This window comes from Triturus cristatus, chromosome 11, assembly GCF_964204655.1.
Source record: "Triturus cristatus chromosome 11, aTriCri1.1, whole genome shotgun sequence".
Classification (NCBI taxonomy): domain Eukaryota; kingdom Metazoa; phylum Chordata; class Amphibia; order Caudata; family Salamandridae; genus Triturus; species Triturus cristatus.
In genome coordinates this window covers 925,964,419-925,981,429 of record NC_140594.1, presented here as the reverse complement: position 1 = coordinate 925,981,429, position 17,011 = coordinate 925,964,419, and the positions used below count along the sequence as shown (strand labels likewise).

General features: G+C 42.9%; 1 protein-coding gene across 5 annotated transcripts in view; it reads right to left on the bottom strand.

The window, feature by feature from the left end:
- Positions 1-17,011, bottom strand: part of P2RY14 (purinergic receptor P2Y14) — a 230,232-nt gene that overhangs the window by 13,388 nt on the left and 199,833 nt on the right. For all 5 annotated transcript variants that reach the window (XM_085634890.1, XM_085634892.1, XM_085634893.1 and 2 more), the window contains one exon: positions 2,594-2,717. The gene's annotated coding sequence lies outside the window, so the exon portion shown is untranslated. The remainder of the gene's footprint in view (positions 1-2,593; positions 2,718-17,011) is intronic.

Below are 17,011 nucleotides of genomic sequence, written 5' to 3'. Positions count from 1 at the left end.
AAAAGGCTTTTGATCGTGTTGAATGGCGCTATCTCTTCCACACTCTCACTTGGTTTGGTTTTGGTCCTAGATTTATCTCTTTAGTTTCCCTGTTATATTCCCATCCTAGAGCGGCAGTATTTGCTAATGGTCAAATTTCCTCCTATTTTGACCTAGGTAGAGGCGTTCGCCAGGGCTGCCCTTTATCCCCTTTTCTTTTTAACCTTGCTTTGGAGCCCTTTCTTTCCAGGCTGCGTCAAAACCCTGCCATCCATGGTTTCCAGATTGCGGACTCGCATATTAAACTCGCTGCTTATGCAGATGATATATTACTCTTTCTTTCGAAACCTACAGAATCCATCCCTGCTTTCATAACTGAAGTCAAAAATTTTTCCTCTATCTCTGGATATAAACTTAATCATGATAAGTGTGAGATCCTTCCCCTGACCAAATTTACTTTCAAGCAAGAATTTATTGACTCTCGGTTTACTTGGAGTCCTTCCCACATTAAATATCTAGGTCTATACATTACCCCCTCAATTTCAGACACTATTTCTTTGTGTATGTCCAAATGCTCACAAAAGATTGCAGATCTCACGGCAAGGTGGCATCCTTTATACCTCTCCTGGTGGGGACGTCTTGACACTATTAAAATGATGATATCTCCTATTGTTCTATACACACTCTCTAATATTCCAGTCCCCATTCCAGCGAAATTCTTTACCAAGATTAACTCAACGTTATCCTCGTTTCTATGGAACTCCAAAAAATCCAGAATGTCTCTGGCTAGGCTCATTCGTCCGGCTTCTGAAGGTGGTGTCAACTTTCCTGACTTCCCTGCATACCAGAAGGCCTTTTTATTACGTCAAGCTTCCCTCTGGTTACAAGACTCCACTTCCCCCTGCCCTTTATGGCTTAAGGTTGAGCGTACTTTACTCTCCCCGTTCTCTTTCGCAGAATATCTTGCTTTTTCCCGTAAGCCCTCGTTGATTCCCACTCCCATTCACAAGTATACTCTTAAGCTTTTACTGTCAGCTGCTCCTGGCCCTCCTATGACCGTTGCTGATTTCATTTCTTCCACTATCTGGCATAATAAATATCTCCTAATTGGTCATAAGCCCTTTTACTGGAAATCTTGGAGAACCCGAGGTTTGATTTGGATTTCGCAGCTCTTTTCTGGTTCCACCTTTGTTTCTTTTCCTGACCTCTGTTCCTCCTTTGGTTTACCCCAATCCTTTTTCTCCAAGTATCTTCTCCTCAAGGCCGCTGTCCTGGAGATTTATGTACGACTTTCGGTTTCTCCTCCTCCCCCTATTTCTATCACCCCTATTGTTCGACTTCATTCTCTCCTTCGCACTGCCCCCAAAGCATCTCTTCTTTATAAATACCTTCACGCACCTGAGTCACTTAGACCTAAATCCAAGGTTGAACTTCAATGGGAAAGTGACCTCGGGATAGATTGGCCGATATTCTTATGGGACAAAATTTGGACAAAATTGCGCAAAACTTCCAGAGCGGCTTCGTTGACACAATCCCTATTTTTTATTTACAACAGGCTACTTCATACTCCTTCTACACTACATAAGCGATTTCCTACTACCCCAGACAAGTGTTGGTCATGTGATGCTCCCAATGCTACCTTACCACACATGATATTTCTTTGCAAACATGTACATGATTTTTGGTTACAGGTGTGGGCCCAAATCAATGTTATTTTTCATACTTGTATTCCTTTTTCTCTTACTCACCTCTTCCTGGGCAGTTTGTCCACTAGCTGGAATAACGTAGATATGTCTGCTCACATTGTTGATTTGTTATTGGCTGTTGCTTTTCAGCAGATTACTGTTAATTGGAAAAATGCATCCAACATTTCTTTCAAAGCGTGGTGGTATAATGTCTGTTATAACCATAGACTTGATAATGTCTTTGTCTTTCCTGTTCAATTAGCAGCTAAACGTGCAGACTTGTGGCTCCCCATTACGCTATACTTAGATAATTGTGCTGCTCGCTCTTCCTTTCCATCGCCTGCTCAACAAGAAGTTCCCAAGCCCCCATGATACCCTTTTCACGTTCTGCATATTTCACCCTGCTGTTTTATTTTTATGCTCTTTGTAATTAATTGTTTAGTCAGGATTGATATAATTTCTTTATTTCTTTTCAATGCCCATGTTCATTGCTTTTTTGTGCACTTTCTCTTCTATATTTCATTTGCAGTCCCCTTCCCCTCCCCTTTTTCTACCCCTTCTACCTCTCCCTCTCCCTCTCCTCCCTAATTGATATTTTGTATTGCATTTTCCTGTTCATTGTTTAATAAAACTCTCTTAAACTAAAAAAAATACAAATGGTTAAAAAGGAGAATAAAAGGATCTACATTCCACGCTCTGGAGCAGCATTTCCAAGCATCAGCCATCTTGAAAGACAGGACATAAAGTGCTTGTGCAATGTACATTTAGAAGCTTTTGCCAAGCAATATTTGGCTCCTTTTTGTGTAACAATTTTAAAGTTAGGCCTAGTCAACATTGTTAATAATGTACAAAATGAGAAAAAGGAAAAGGAAAATAATATCCACACCATCAAATAGTGAGCATATGTCAGATGCAGGAAAATCACATACATTGACAGGAGACGGTCCCATTCGAACTGAAAGAGGTCTCATTGATAGAAGAGGGATGCACGTTGTCGGATGTGCTTCCGGTATGTTGATGACGGTGAAGCTGGCTCAACATCTATATCGGCACCTTGAGGAAAGAAAGAAATAGACTTCAGACTTCCTCTTTTTCTGAGACTGACCCCCCTGCCCCCCGGTCCGCCAAAAACACTGACAAAACCTTTTAATTTTCGATAGAATTACGACACAGATCAGGTCACATTTCGCTGACTGTTTAATGGCTATCTCTGTGGCACTTATGCCCCCATTATGAGTGCCCTGGAACGGGGGCACTGGGTAAAGTTCCGATTCCCCAGAGATTGGCCAAATGCCACATACTACAAGTTTGCCCTCAAATGTTGAATAATGCACATATTATAGCGCACCGAAATCTGCATATACTAGTAATGACGAGGCATTTCTTCCCAGTACATGTTGTTATGGCTGACCTGCTGAAATCGAGGAAATTGCGGCAGTGTAAATTAAAAAAATGTCAGTAAAGTAATCTTGCAGGAAAGACCTCATGACTTGGATCTCGAGTATGTGCATAAATAGGAGCTACCTTACAGGTAGGGATACAATGGGGTCCTCGTACTAAGGGGCATATTATCAAGAAATGGCGTTAAAATTATCGCTGCTTTAGTGGCAGAAACTGCTGCTAAAGCGTCGACAATGGGATTGATAATATGCCGCAGAGAATTGCAATAGAAGCCCATGTTGACACCAGAACATGGGCTTCTATGGGAATTAACTAGGGCATATTATCAAGCCCATTATCGCCGCTTTAGCGGCAGTTTTCTGCAGCTAAAGCTGCGATAATTTTAACGCCGTGCTTGATAATATGCCCCTCAGTCCCTTAGAGGCTGACCGAAGTTACGGTAGGCATACCCTCACAGCTCAGCAGTGCCCTCACCTTATATTGATTTTTTGTGTGTGTGCGCACATGTGTGCACTTATATCAGTATATTTACAGAAATAGTCACTGTGGAACAGTTTGAATTAATTTGTATTCCTTTCAGGCTCCTGTGGGCAGCACCAACCTGCTATCGACTGGCATTTTCCACCACAGCTACAGTTACATGAGACTTTGACCCAAGTTCACTTGACAGTTTTAAACTAGCAAATCCACAGTGCAAGAACAAGCACTCTGGGAAGTCCTTACCATCATAAAAGCATTCCCCTTCACTTTAGTAGTAAACATATGCTCAGGGCCGGATTGGGAGCCACAACCGGCCCTGGCAAAGGGCTCGGCCGCAGGGGGGGAGGGGGGGGATGTGCCGCCGAGCTCCTTGCCAGGGCTATGCTGCAAAAATGGCCCTGTAACAAAAACGGCCCCCAGGGGCCCAAAACCAGCCCCACCCGTGCGTTCTATCACCCCCAGAACTTATCCAAGAAGGAGAAATAAAAAAACAAAGATTAAACAAACAGGGGCAGATTCATTATTCATTCTCGCAACACAGCAAGATAACTTGCTGTGTTGTATGAAAGGGTGAGGACAGGAACGCCTTCCTGCTCTCTGCCTGCGCTGGCGCACAATCTGTTGCATAGCAGAAACATAGGCTTTCTTGTGCCATGGTTAAAGAGTGCCTGTGTTGCAAGCAGGATTATTTATGTGTAGGAAAGCATACCTTCCTGCATAAAATAGTCCCCTAAGGCTTTTTCCTTTTTCATAGTGTGCTGAAGAATGCAGTACATTTAGAAAGAGGAAATTGAAGCTATTTCTTCTCGTTTCACCTCCTCTGAGGAGGCGTAGCATTTTTACGCATTCCCATGTTTAGCAGTGTTGGTAAACCTGTGAATGCACCAAAATCCATGGATGGAAGCATGGGAACACTCACGCTCTACTCATGGAATGCATTCCTCAGGCAGAGTAACACAGAGCAGGGACTTGTCTTGTTATGCGTTACTCCAGATTTACCAAGCAACGCAGGCCCACGCAAGGTGACCTTGTGTTCGATTGGTAATTCTGAGTTAGGCATTGTGTATCTCTTGCGACACCATGGGTGACTCAAGGGCAACAGAATACCTTGATAAATCTGCATCACAGTCTGTAACTTGGGACCAAGAACCACAAAAAAAGCCTGCACCACCGACTCAGTAAACGTTGTGAATATGCCCATAGGCCAATAGAAGGCGTGGTTTGAAATAAGGACTGGGTAGATTTCCCTTCCTGCTGCATGTGTAAAAGTTCTACAAATTGCAGAGCCAAATTAGGGAGATAGTGAAATTATTTGCACTAGAGGACAGAATGGATAATTCTGTCTATAATTTACACCTTATATCAGAAGGTGTACATCTGCATTTTTTTATATATTCACTTACATGCCAGACACAGCCATCTTCTGGTCAGCTCTAGGGGCTGACATCTTCAGATCAATTCTTCTCCCTCTTTAATAAGCCTACAGCTAAAGAAGTTAAATGTTAGGTGGTTGTTTAAGAGGCAGAATTTGGGTAAGTGACTTTCAGACACACACTTAGAGGGTGTGTTTTAGACTGAGTTTGGTCGTACAATCTTTAATCCCCAAATATCACTATCAATGTTTCAAGGGGGATGCTTTATTCTTGTCGCAGTAAGGGATTACAAATTTCATGACATCGCAGGGTCAGTTGAGGAGGCCCGTTACCACTGGCACCTGTTCCTGCTTGAGGGCGCTTTATAGCGCAGTGGTTTTACCCGCAGCACAGGATGCTCTGGGTCCCTCAGAGCCCGGAGGAGGCAGGGCTGGGCCATCTCTCTAACATCAATTTGATGAACTGGACTGGTATTTTTATAATGATTTATGGTGGCACTTACTAATTGGTTTAAAATTCTATTTTTGTTCAGACTGCACTATTTATTGATTCTCACACAATATTTTGCCTGCTGGAGATTTTAAGTGAAGGTCAACTGGCCCTATAACACCTTGGGAGGTGGGATTGTCTTATCCTTTTTGCTACCTGCCCATGTTATTTGCAGAAATTGCTTAGGCAGACTTAATTGCATATTGGATAATTTACCCTTGGGCAAAAGGAAGATGCTAGAGGGGGCAAAAGGTCTGAGCTGACCCAAAAAATCTTTGAGCTGAGCAGAAGATAACGGTGTACTGGATAGAATTGATACCTTGCTTGATGAATGTAATTACATTATTAAAGCCTCTCCCCAGGGGTAACTAACTCTTCTTTCGCCCCTCCCCCAAGTACTATTAACAATCGTATTCCACAAATGTTTGAGAAAGTAGCCACTTGGGCTGTATGAGTCAACCAGGCCAGAATCCCCAAGAAATCCAATGTGCAGGTTGTAGATTCAGGGGCTCCTATGGAGCATGATAGCCTAGAAGTGGAGTGCCATAATTACTTCTCAGCCCTTTGTAGTGATGAAGCAAAACAGGAGGTGGGGATCATGACTGAGAAGAGAGGGCTTCCCTCTGGTAGGTCAGAAGATTATTGAAAATCTCCTTGACCTAATTAGTTGCTTGCAAGGGGAACGTTGCTCAATAAAGTAGGGGAAGGTTTGGAAAGAAGGGTCAGGGAAGCAATGAAGTAGGAAAGGTGGCAGGGGAGAGATAGAGTTGAGTAGATTGGGGGCAACCAATTGTATGGGAAATATGCCCCTAAAGCCTGCATCTAGAGCTTGCGGCCTTATTGCACAACCAGATTGTGCTTTACCAAGACCTCCCCCCCCAAGCAAACAAGCTAAATGAAGTGGCGCATCACGGGGGAGGCTATTCTGAGGTCCATCAGAGGGGGTATACAAGAAGCAATTGTTCCAGGTGGGTGGAGAGGGTGCCAGGGGGCTTCAATCTGGAAATCGATCCCCTTGTAATCCATTTCCCTTTGTGGAACCCATATCCAGGGACTTCAAATCCATTAGGTTCTAGGGGCAGGGTGTGTGATGGAGTTTACTCTAGACACCAGGGGCATGATAGACAGACCTCAATCTTCCTAAACTTGTCCCCAAATTGCCTGTTGGTACCAAGGAAGACCAGGATTCTCTAATTAACAAAGTAACCTACTGGCTTAGTGAAGCAAAGCATTGTTATTCTATCATCAGAAGCAACATCAGTAATGCTGAGAGGATCAATCCCATAGGGGACCACTTTGATGTGGTTAAGTTATCCCTTATCAGTAAAGATGTGGTTGTAGGATCAATCTCTGATGCGAACACACAAATCTCAATTAGCTATAGTATGTGCACCAACATGCAAGGCCAGCCAAATAGAGGAAATATAAACAATTCCGTAACATTAGTTCCTACCAGATCGAAATGACAAGGAGGGTCGAGTACATCTAGAACCACGGAAGACATGATCAGCAGCAAGGGAGTTGTGGAAGGCACCGGTTGTACCAATAGAAATAGCCTACAACGTAGTTGGGGCTCCTCAAGGGAGTGCTGCGGGCGGTGAGGCGGTGGGGCGGGGGAGGGGCAGGGTGGGGGGGTAGTAAACTCTGGCATACGGCCGACCGGAGTTAAGTACATAAATAAATAAATATAACGAATTACATTGCTCGCGCTGCAACGCAAATGCCATTGCAGTGCGCACAATGTAATTTGTTTTATTTACTTATTTATGTACTTAACTCCGGTCGGCCGTATGCCGGAGTTTACAACCCCCCACCCTGCCCCTCCCCCACCCCGCCGCCCGCAGCACTCCCTCGATGCGACTGCTACAATGGAAAAGATCCCCAGAGTAGTAGGGATGTTGGGATAGGGGCTGGGAATTATAGAGAAGACCAACTTAATAGGATCAAAACACTGTCATGGATGGAATGTGGCAGGAATAAAAAGTTTGCTGCCAAAATCTGAATGGGGCCAGCTTATCAAAGCCCACGATATTTGCCTATTTCAAGCCTATTTATAGGAATGGGTATACAAATTTTTGTATTAATGCAGCACAGCTGGATAGGGGAAGGTCATCGGGGGCCTAGCAATCTGGGTCAAGGTCTCGCTCCAATGTATGATTATCCCAATTAGTATAGATTGCCAGCTCTTTTAGCTGTCAGCATGAATCTCCCATCAGGTTTGACCCTTAATAGCTTTAACACATATAACCGGTTGGAAGGGCACACAGCTGACTTCAGGATCTTAACAGAGCTACAGTACATACAGGCAGAACTTCCCGGTGACTCTGATGTGATAGTAGCTGGGGACTTTAATACCACCAGGGAGCCTTTGTTAGCATACATACCCGAGTTGACCCTAGAACAAGCTTCCCAATGGCAGATCCTGCAGACAGAACTTCGACCTGTGAAAAGGAAACCAGCCCCACCCGTGCGTTCTATCACCCCCAGAACTTATCCAAGAAGGAGAAATAAAAAAACAAAGATTAAACAAACAGGGGCAGATTCATTATTCATTCTCGCAACACAGCAAGATAACTTGCTGTGTTGTATGAAAGGGTGAGGACAGGAACGCCTTCCTGCTCTCTGCCTGCGCTGGCGCACAATCTGTTGCATAGCAGAAACATAGGCTTTCTTGTGCCATGGTTAAAGAGTGCCTGTGTTGCAAGCAGGATTATTTATGTGTAGGAAAGCATACCTTCCTGCATAAAATAGTCCCCTAAGGCTTTTTCCTTTTTCATAGTGTGCTGAAGAATGCAGTACATTTAGAAAGAGGAAATTGAAGCTATTTCTTCTCGTTTCACCTCCTCTGAGGAGGCGTAGCATTTTTACGCATTCCCATGTTTAGCAGTGTTGGTAAACCTGTGAATGCACCAAAATCCATGGATGGATGCATGGGAACACTCACGCTCTACTCATGGAATGCATTCCTCAGGCAGAGTAACACAGAGCAGGGACTTGTTTTGTTATGCGTTACTCCAGATTTACCAAGCAACGCAGGCCCACGCAAGGTGACCTTGTGTTCGATTGGTAAGTCTGAGTTAGGCATTGTGTTGCTCTTGCGACACCATGGGTGACTAAAGGGCAACAGAATACCTTAATAAATCTGCATCACAGTCTGTAACTTGGGACCAAGAACCACAAAAAAAGCCTGCACCACCGACTCAGTAAACGTTGTGAATATGCCCATAGGCCAATAGAAGGTGTGGTTTGAAATAAGGACTGGGTAGATTTCCCTTCCTGCTGCATGTGTAAAAGTTCTACAAATTGCAGAGCCAAATTAGGGAGATAGTGAAATTATTTGCACTAGAGGACAGAATGGATAATTCTGTCTAGAATTTACACCTTATATCAGAAGGTGTACATCTGCATTTTTTTATATATTCACTTACATGCCAGACACAGCCATCTTCTGGTCAGCTCTAGGGGCTGACATCTTCAGATCACTTCTTCTCCCTCTTTAATAAGCCTACAGCTAAAGAAGTTAAATGTTAGGTGGTTGTTTAAGAGGCAGAATTTGGGTAAGTGACTTTCAGACACACACTTAGAGGGTGTGTTTTAGACTGAGTTTGGTCGTACAATCTTCAATCCCCAAATATCACTATCAATGTTTCAAGGGGGATGCTTTATTCTTGTCGCAGTAAGGGATTACAAATTTCATGACATCGCAGGGTCAGTTGAGGAGGCCCGTTACCACTGGCACCTGTTCCTGCTTGAGGGCGCTTTATAGCGCAGTGGTTTTACCCGCAGCACAGGATGCTCGGGGCCCCTCAGAGCCCGGAGGAGGCAGGGCTGGGCCATCTCTCTAACATCAATTTGATGAACTGGACTGGTATTTTTATAATGATTTATGGTGGCACTTACTAATTGGTTTAAAATTCTATTTTTGTTCAGACTGCACTATTTATTGATTCTCACACAATATTTTGCCTGCTGGAGATTTTAAGTGAAGGTCAATTGGCCCTATAACACCTTGGGAGGTGGGATTGTCTTATCCTTTTTGCTACCTGCCCATGTTATTTGCAGAAATTGCTTAGGCAGACTTAATTGCATATTGGATAATTTACCCTTGGGCAAAAGGAAGATGCTAGAGGGGGCAAAAGGTCTGAGCTGACCCAAAAAATCTTTGAGCTGAGCAGAAGATAACGGTGTACTGGATAGAATTGATACCTTGCTTGATGAATGTAATTACATTATTAAAGCCTCTCCCCAGGGGTAACTAACTCTTCTTTCGCCCCTCCCCCAAGTACTATTAACAATCGTATTCTACAAATGTTTGAGAAAGTAGCCACTTGGGCTGTATGAGTCAACCAGGCCAGAATCCCCAAGAAATCCAATGTGCAGGTTGTAGATTCAGGGGCTCCTATGGAGCATGATAGCCTAGAAGTGGAGTGCCATAATTACTTCTCAGCCCTTTGTAGTGATGAAGCAAAACAGGAGGTGGGGATCATGACTGAGAAGAGAGGGCTTCCCTCTGGTAGGTCAGAAGATTATTGAAAATCTCCTTGACCTAATTAGTTGCTTGCAAGGGGAACGTTGCTCAATAAAGTAGGGGAAGGTTTGGAAAGAAGGGTCAGGGAAGCAATGAAGTAGGAAAGGTGGCAGGGGAGAGATAGAGTTGAGTAGATTGGGGGCAACCAATTGTATGGGAAATATGCCCCTAAAGCCTGCATCTAGAGCTTGCGGCCTTATTGCACAACCAGATTGTGCTTTACCAAGACTTCCACCCCCAGCAAACAAGCTAAATGAAGTGGCGCATCACGGGGGAGGCTATTCTGAGGTCCATCAGAGGGGGTATACAAGAAGCAATTGCTCCAGGTGGGTGGAGAGGGTGCCAGGGGGCTTCAATCTGGAAATCTATCCCCTTGTAATCCATTTCCCTTTGTGGAACCCATATCCAGGGACTTCAAATCCATTAGGTTCTAGGGGCAGGGTGTGTGATGGAGTTTACTCTAGACACCAGGGGCATGATAGACAGACCTCAATCTTCCTAAACTTGTCCCCAAATTGCCTGTTGGTACCAAGGAAGACCGGGATTCTCTAATTAACAAAGTAACCTACTGGCTTAGGGAAGCAAAGCATTGTTATTCTATCATCAGAAGCAACATCAGTAATGCTGAGAGGATCAATCCCATAGGGGACCACTTTGATGTGGTTAAGTTATCCCTTATCAGTAAAGATGTGGTTGTAGGATCAATCTCTGATGCGAACACACAAATCTCAATTAGCTATAGTATGTGCACCAACATGCAAGGCCAGCCAAATAGAGGAAATATAAACAATTCCGTAACATTAGTTCCTTCCAGATCGAAATGACAAGGAGGGTCGAGTACATCTAGAACCACGGAAGAGCAGCAAGGGAGTTGTGGAAGGCACCGGTTGTACCAATAGAAATAGCCTACAACGTAGTTGGGGCTCCTCAAGGGAGTGCTGCGGGCGGTGAGGCGGTGGGGCGGGGGAGGGTCAGGGTGGGGGGGTAGTAAACTCTGGCATACGGCCGACCGGAGTTAAGTACATAAATAAATAAATATAACGAATTACATTGCTCGCGCTGCAACGCAAATGCCATTGCAGTGCGCACAATGTAATTTGTTTTATTTACTTATTTATGTACTTAACTCCGGTCGGCCGTATGCCGGAGTTTACAACCCCCCACCCTGCCCCTCCCCCACCCCGCCGCCCGCAGCACTCCCTCGATGCGACTGCTACAATGGAAAAGATCCCCAGAGTAGTAGGGATGTTGGGATAGGGGCTGGGAATTATAGAGAAGACCAACTTAATAGGATCAAAACACTGTCATGGATGGAATGTGGCAGGAATAAAAAGTTTGCTGCCAAAATCTGAATGGGGCCAGCTTATCAAAGCCCACGATATTTGCCTATTTCAAGCCTATTTATAGGAATGGGTATACAAATTTTTGTATTAATGCAGCACAGCTGGATAGGGGAAGGTCATCGGGGGCCTAGCAATCTGGGTCAAGGTCTCGCTCCAATGTATGATTATCCCAATTAGTATAGATTGCCAGCTCTTTTAGCTGTCAGCATGAATCTCCCGTCAGGTTTGACCCTTAATAGCTTTAACACATATAACCGGTTGGAAGGGCACACAGCTGACTTCAGGATATTAACAGAGCTACAGTACATACAGGCAGAACTTCCCGGTGACTCTGATGTGATAGTAGCTGGGGACTTTAATACCACCAGTGAGCCTTTGTTAGCATACATACCCGAGTTGACCCTAGAACAAGCTTCCCAATGGCAGATCCTGCAGACAGAACTTCGACCTGTGAAAAGGAAAGCTAGAGCAGCACAAGCAATGGTATTGATGCTAAACTTCGATCTTCGAGCGGCATTAAGGCCAAGAACTCCATCGGACAGAGAGGGTAAGATTACTTACAAAAGGGTAGGTCACTCGAGCAGACTCAATGACTATCTTTAACATTGGAGGGCAGTGTGGCATTAACGCTCCTGGTTTTTCTATGGATGTTGGTCCCAATTTACAACCCGTTCGGATTTGGGAGATTTCTTTCATTCTAACAGTGGCAAAGCTATCAGGAGAGACTGCTAGGAATCCTGATGTCCTTGAGGGAGATTTGTTAAAGGCCAATGAGGTAGTAGACCATCTGGTTGATCGTGCCACTTAAACCAGGATAAACGTCTCACAGAAGAGCCCAAACTTTTTTACAATCAGAACAGAGGATCTCTAGCTACAAAGAGGAGATCGGAGAAAAATGATTCTAAGGAGGTGACATGGTACAACAAATCATGTAGGGAAGTCAAAGCTAAGCTTTTAAAAGTGGCCAAGGCTAATTGTAGAGCTACCCAGGTGAAGTGAGATTGCTTTACAGGAGAGAATTAGCAAGGGCAAAAAGAGAATGGGACAATTCCATGTGGGTAAATCTACAAGAACCACTGTCAGCTAAGGACAATAAAGCGTTTTGGATAACTGCTGCAGAATGCAATAGGGGAACAAAAGAAATGTAGAATTTTAGGTCTCACCCCAACATTGGGTCACTCACTTTAGTAATCTCCATGGGCCTGATTCACAAAAGAAATCTGAGACAAAATCCTAACTTTAAGACTTTCGGTATTCACAAAAGACATTTAGTAGTAGTAAAGTTAGGATTCCTAACTTTACTACTACTAAATGCATTTTGTGAATACGGAAAGTCGTAAAGTTAGGATTTTGTCTCAGTTTAGTAGTAGGAAAGTTAGGAATCCTAACTTTACTACTACTAAATGCCTTTTGTGAATACCAAAAGTCGTAAAGTTAGGATTTTGTCTCAGATTACTTTTGTGAATCGGGCCCTATATGGGTAGCAGCGCCCATGCTCAGGACGGTTTAGATCCGCTTTTAGAATATGACTTTACCAAAGGTAGTGATCCTATCATTTGGAATTTGAACTGAAAGAAACTATAACAACTACCAACTCCTGTCTAGTAGCAAGAGCTCCAGGGCCCGACAAGTTCACCAACGGCCTCCATATGGCCAATGGGGATATTTGGGGACCATATAGCAACCTCTTCTCCAATGCCATTATATTAGGTATGGATATTCAACCCTCTTGGAAAAGGGCAGAAACAATCCCAATCTTCATCAAAGGGCAACACAGTGACCTGGGTATCTACAGGCCTTTCAGCTTGAGAGATGCTGTACAAATACTTTTTTTGCAAGCAAGTGCTTGCCCACCTTCAAGAGTGGATATAGGATCATGAACAGCTATCTGAATTTCAGGCAGGCTTCAGAAGCAAAGTTAGCACTGTAGATCAGTTATTTCGTGTTACGTGTACTTATTGGAAGACATCGGTAATCAACAGAAGCAAACTTTATGTTGCCTTTATGAATTATGCGCTGCTTTTGATCTGGTCCCTCGAGCCAAGCTTATAAAGATTCTTGATGAAATGGATATTCCCGCAAACATACTGAATATATTGGTACTGCTCCACACAGAAAATTAGGCGCAAGTGAGGCGAACATGGCTAATTGACAGAGCACTTCAGAATAAAATGTGGAGTCAGGCAGGGCTGTGTCTTGGCCCCAAAACTATTTTCACTGTACAACAATGGGATGGTGATATAACTGAATAAGGAAGGGTGCTCTCAAAATCTCCTCTAGGCCTCCAACAGCTTTTAAATCATTTTAAGGCATTTTGTATAGAGAGGGGCTTGGAACTGAATAGCTCAACAACCAAATTCATGGTTTTGAGCACACAAAAGTGTTTTAAGAGACATATTCCAGTGGGTAGCAAATTAATTGACCAAGTTTCTCACTTTGATTTTCTTGATGTGAGGCTTAAGCCAAAACTGAACTGTGGCCTTAAACTCCAGTAATCGCAGTCACTTTTAATACAGTATAATGCTTGTATAGCCAAAATCCACAGATAAATAGCTTCTAGGAGTGATACACCGGCCTTAGAAATCTGCAATGTAAAGGCTCTAGGTACAGCATTGGCATGGTTGTGAAATTTGGGGATTTGCGAGTATTCAAATTTTATCAATAGCAGAAAATAGGTTCTTGCGCGCATAAAATGTTGTTCCTTTTCCTTTTTAGGGCCAACACTATGGAACGCCCTGCCAGCTGCCCTGAAGAATTCAGCATCTCTCCTAGCTTTTCGTAAGGGCGTAAAAACTTTGCTTTTTTAACTTTACTACTGTTTCTCATTGTCTTTTCCCTACTCTTGCCCTGCGCCTGGAAACCCTTTGGGGTAGCTGTGCACACTAATAATAATCCTCATTTGTAAAGCGCGAACAATCACCCGTAAGGGTCTCTAGGCGCCGTCTGGAAGATTAAGCAAGCTATTGCCCAGAATCACATGGTGCTGGGCTAATCTGCCGCTGGGGATTGAACCGTGATCCCCAGATTCCAGAGTCAGTCACCCTGGCCGCGGCGCCACACCTCTTCCTGCAAGTTACGTAATAATGATAATAATACTAAGTTCATGAGATCACTTTTAGGTCTAGCTGCAGTACCACGATGATTCTGTTACTTCAAGATCTGGCACAATGTCGTATTGCCCAAAAGGCTGACTGTAGAATGCTTCTATATTGGAATCTATTGTGGTCAACAGCAGCATTTAGCCTATACTGTGTAGGCCTTAAAGACCGCATGTCGCGTACAAGTGTATGTAAAATTCTATGGCTGAACTTTTTAAGATTGCTGCTGGGGAAATCTTTGCGTTTTTTCCTGAAGAAAAGTGTTTTATTACGAAATCCAGACTAAAAGAAATGTATTGGGATTTTGCTACCACCCAAACAATTGCACTCTGCAGATATGTTTGACAAGACAGTTGTTTGATGTAAAGATATTTCCACGTTACAAGCCTTCCATAGATGGAATCAAACCACCCCCCTCCCCCCCCATTGGCACGTAAACTCCTCTTTAGTTTAGGTATAGGGCCCTTCTGACAAACAAGTTCTGTAGGAATTGGCCAGGGGTTCTAGCAAGAGATGAGTTATGGCCTGTCTGTGGAGAGGCTATGGAAATAATAACACATATTCAGTTTTTTTGCTGAGCATATCAGTATCAGAGAAGAAAATGAGTAGCCCCTATATAGTAAGCTGGATACTAGCCGATATATAGGGGCATACAGAATTCTCTGGTCTGACACAAGCAGATTGATGGTCTTTTCAATTGCCAGATTCCTAATGTCAGCCTGAACCCGGTGTAGTAAATGTATGAAAGTAGTAGCCGTCTAGGAAATGGTTAAGTGCTGGCTCCACAAAAAAGCAAGTGCATTGTTGATGGAACTAAATCTGCTCATGGTTTTAATGTTTCTTTTATCTGCTGCGCATTCTGCGATTAATGAACTGTGAGATTCAAAGTTCTATCTGGAAAGTTTGATATAGCACTTTGTTGACAATTTGCACAACTTGCAATAAGGGAAGCAACCAATATTTATAAGCTAGTTCTTGTTCCAGAATGTCATTAAAGCAGTACTAGGATTGTCAGTTTTAGCATCTGTAATCCTAACTTTAAATTCACTGGATGTTGAGTAATTCTATGATGATTTATTGCTTGGCACCGAGCCCCTGCTCTTGCATTTTGATCATGGGCTTTATGGCATGTACAATTTTTGTGGCCCATAATAGAACCTTAAACTTGTATTAAATAGGATGTCATTATTATTCTTTCAATTTCATAGTATCATGTATCTCTAAAATGTGGCTTTTTTTATAATGAATTACATGTTGAGGTATATATGTCTTTGAAATCTGGTGACATCCATTTCGATATCAGAAGGGTGTCTTTATGTTTCTATGTATGTTTGTACTTTTATGATCCTGGAGATCAAAATTACATTATTAAGATGATGATGTTTCAATGTATCAGCTGGATGGACCATTCTCCAGTCCATTTTGAACTGAATAATATTAAACAATCTCATAGTAAGTCCTCTTTTCAACTGCAGATTCAACTGTACTGGGACAATTATTTGGTCCCATAGTTCCACCTATAACCTAAACTGTCTATTCAAATGTGATGGTATAGTAGCTGATAGCTACATAGCTTATACATCTTTTTGGCACCAATTGACAATGTTTATACATGTAGAACACACCAGACCATACAGGTCATATTTACATAGGCAAAATGAAAGAGAGAAATTACCCACAGATTTTTAGAGACAATGACTTGGCTTGTTTAGGACACATGTTTGTTTGTCATGCCATGGCAAACAATCATCAAGAAATTAAATAACTTAAAGTTCATTCATTTAGCAAAAGAAAAAGTTAACTAACAAGCAACAGAAACTACAGACATTTATTTAAAGTATTTTCGAAAGGATTGGTTTCTATCAGAGTGTCAGACATTTCCAACATAACATTGGAGAACAACAGATGCTCTAGCTACTCAGTATTCCGAGTGCATTCAAATTCATACTATGATCCAAAGGAAGTATAAAACAGTAGCAAATCCATTCCCCATAAAGGCCCAGGGCTGATGATCCTGAAAGCCAACATAGTCAAACTATTCTAACATTACACATTAATGTGATGATGTTACTTGCTGTTGCACGTTGCACAGCAACTCATGGACGAGCTGGCCATGTTGACCAATGTGCTCTTATACCTTCTTTTTATAAGCATCATGGACTATGACTGTTCACGCACAGTCTGGAGAACCGGTATAAGAGCACACAATATCCAGAGATCAGGAGATTGCTAGATAAAGGTAACACTATATATTGAGGATGTGGACCCAGTAAGAACAAGAAATGGTTCGCATGTATCCTCTTCATCCTGTATTGCCATTGATGGCAATACCCACAGTTAAGCTTGTTTGATATTTCACCCCAGACCCTGTAGAATAATACAGGCTCTAAATCAGACTGCAATGAATAGAGTTTCAGGCACACCACATGTAGCCTGAAATAACAATTTTGTTGGGGTGATTTTGATGGTGACCTATACTCTGGAAACTCCTGCAGGATTCCATTTTTAGAATGTGCTAATTACGAGACGATGAGATGTTGTGAAAAATGCTGAAGAACAAACACTATTTGTGTTTGTTGACAGAGATTGTGCCTATACATGATTGGAAATTATGGGCATGTTAATCCTTCTTATC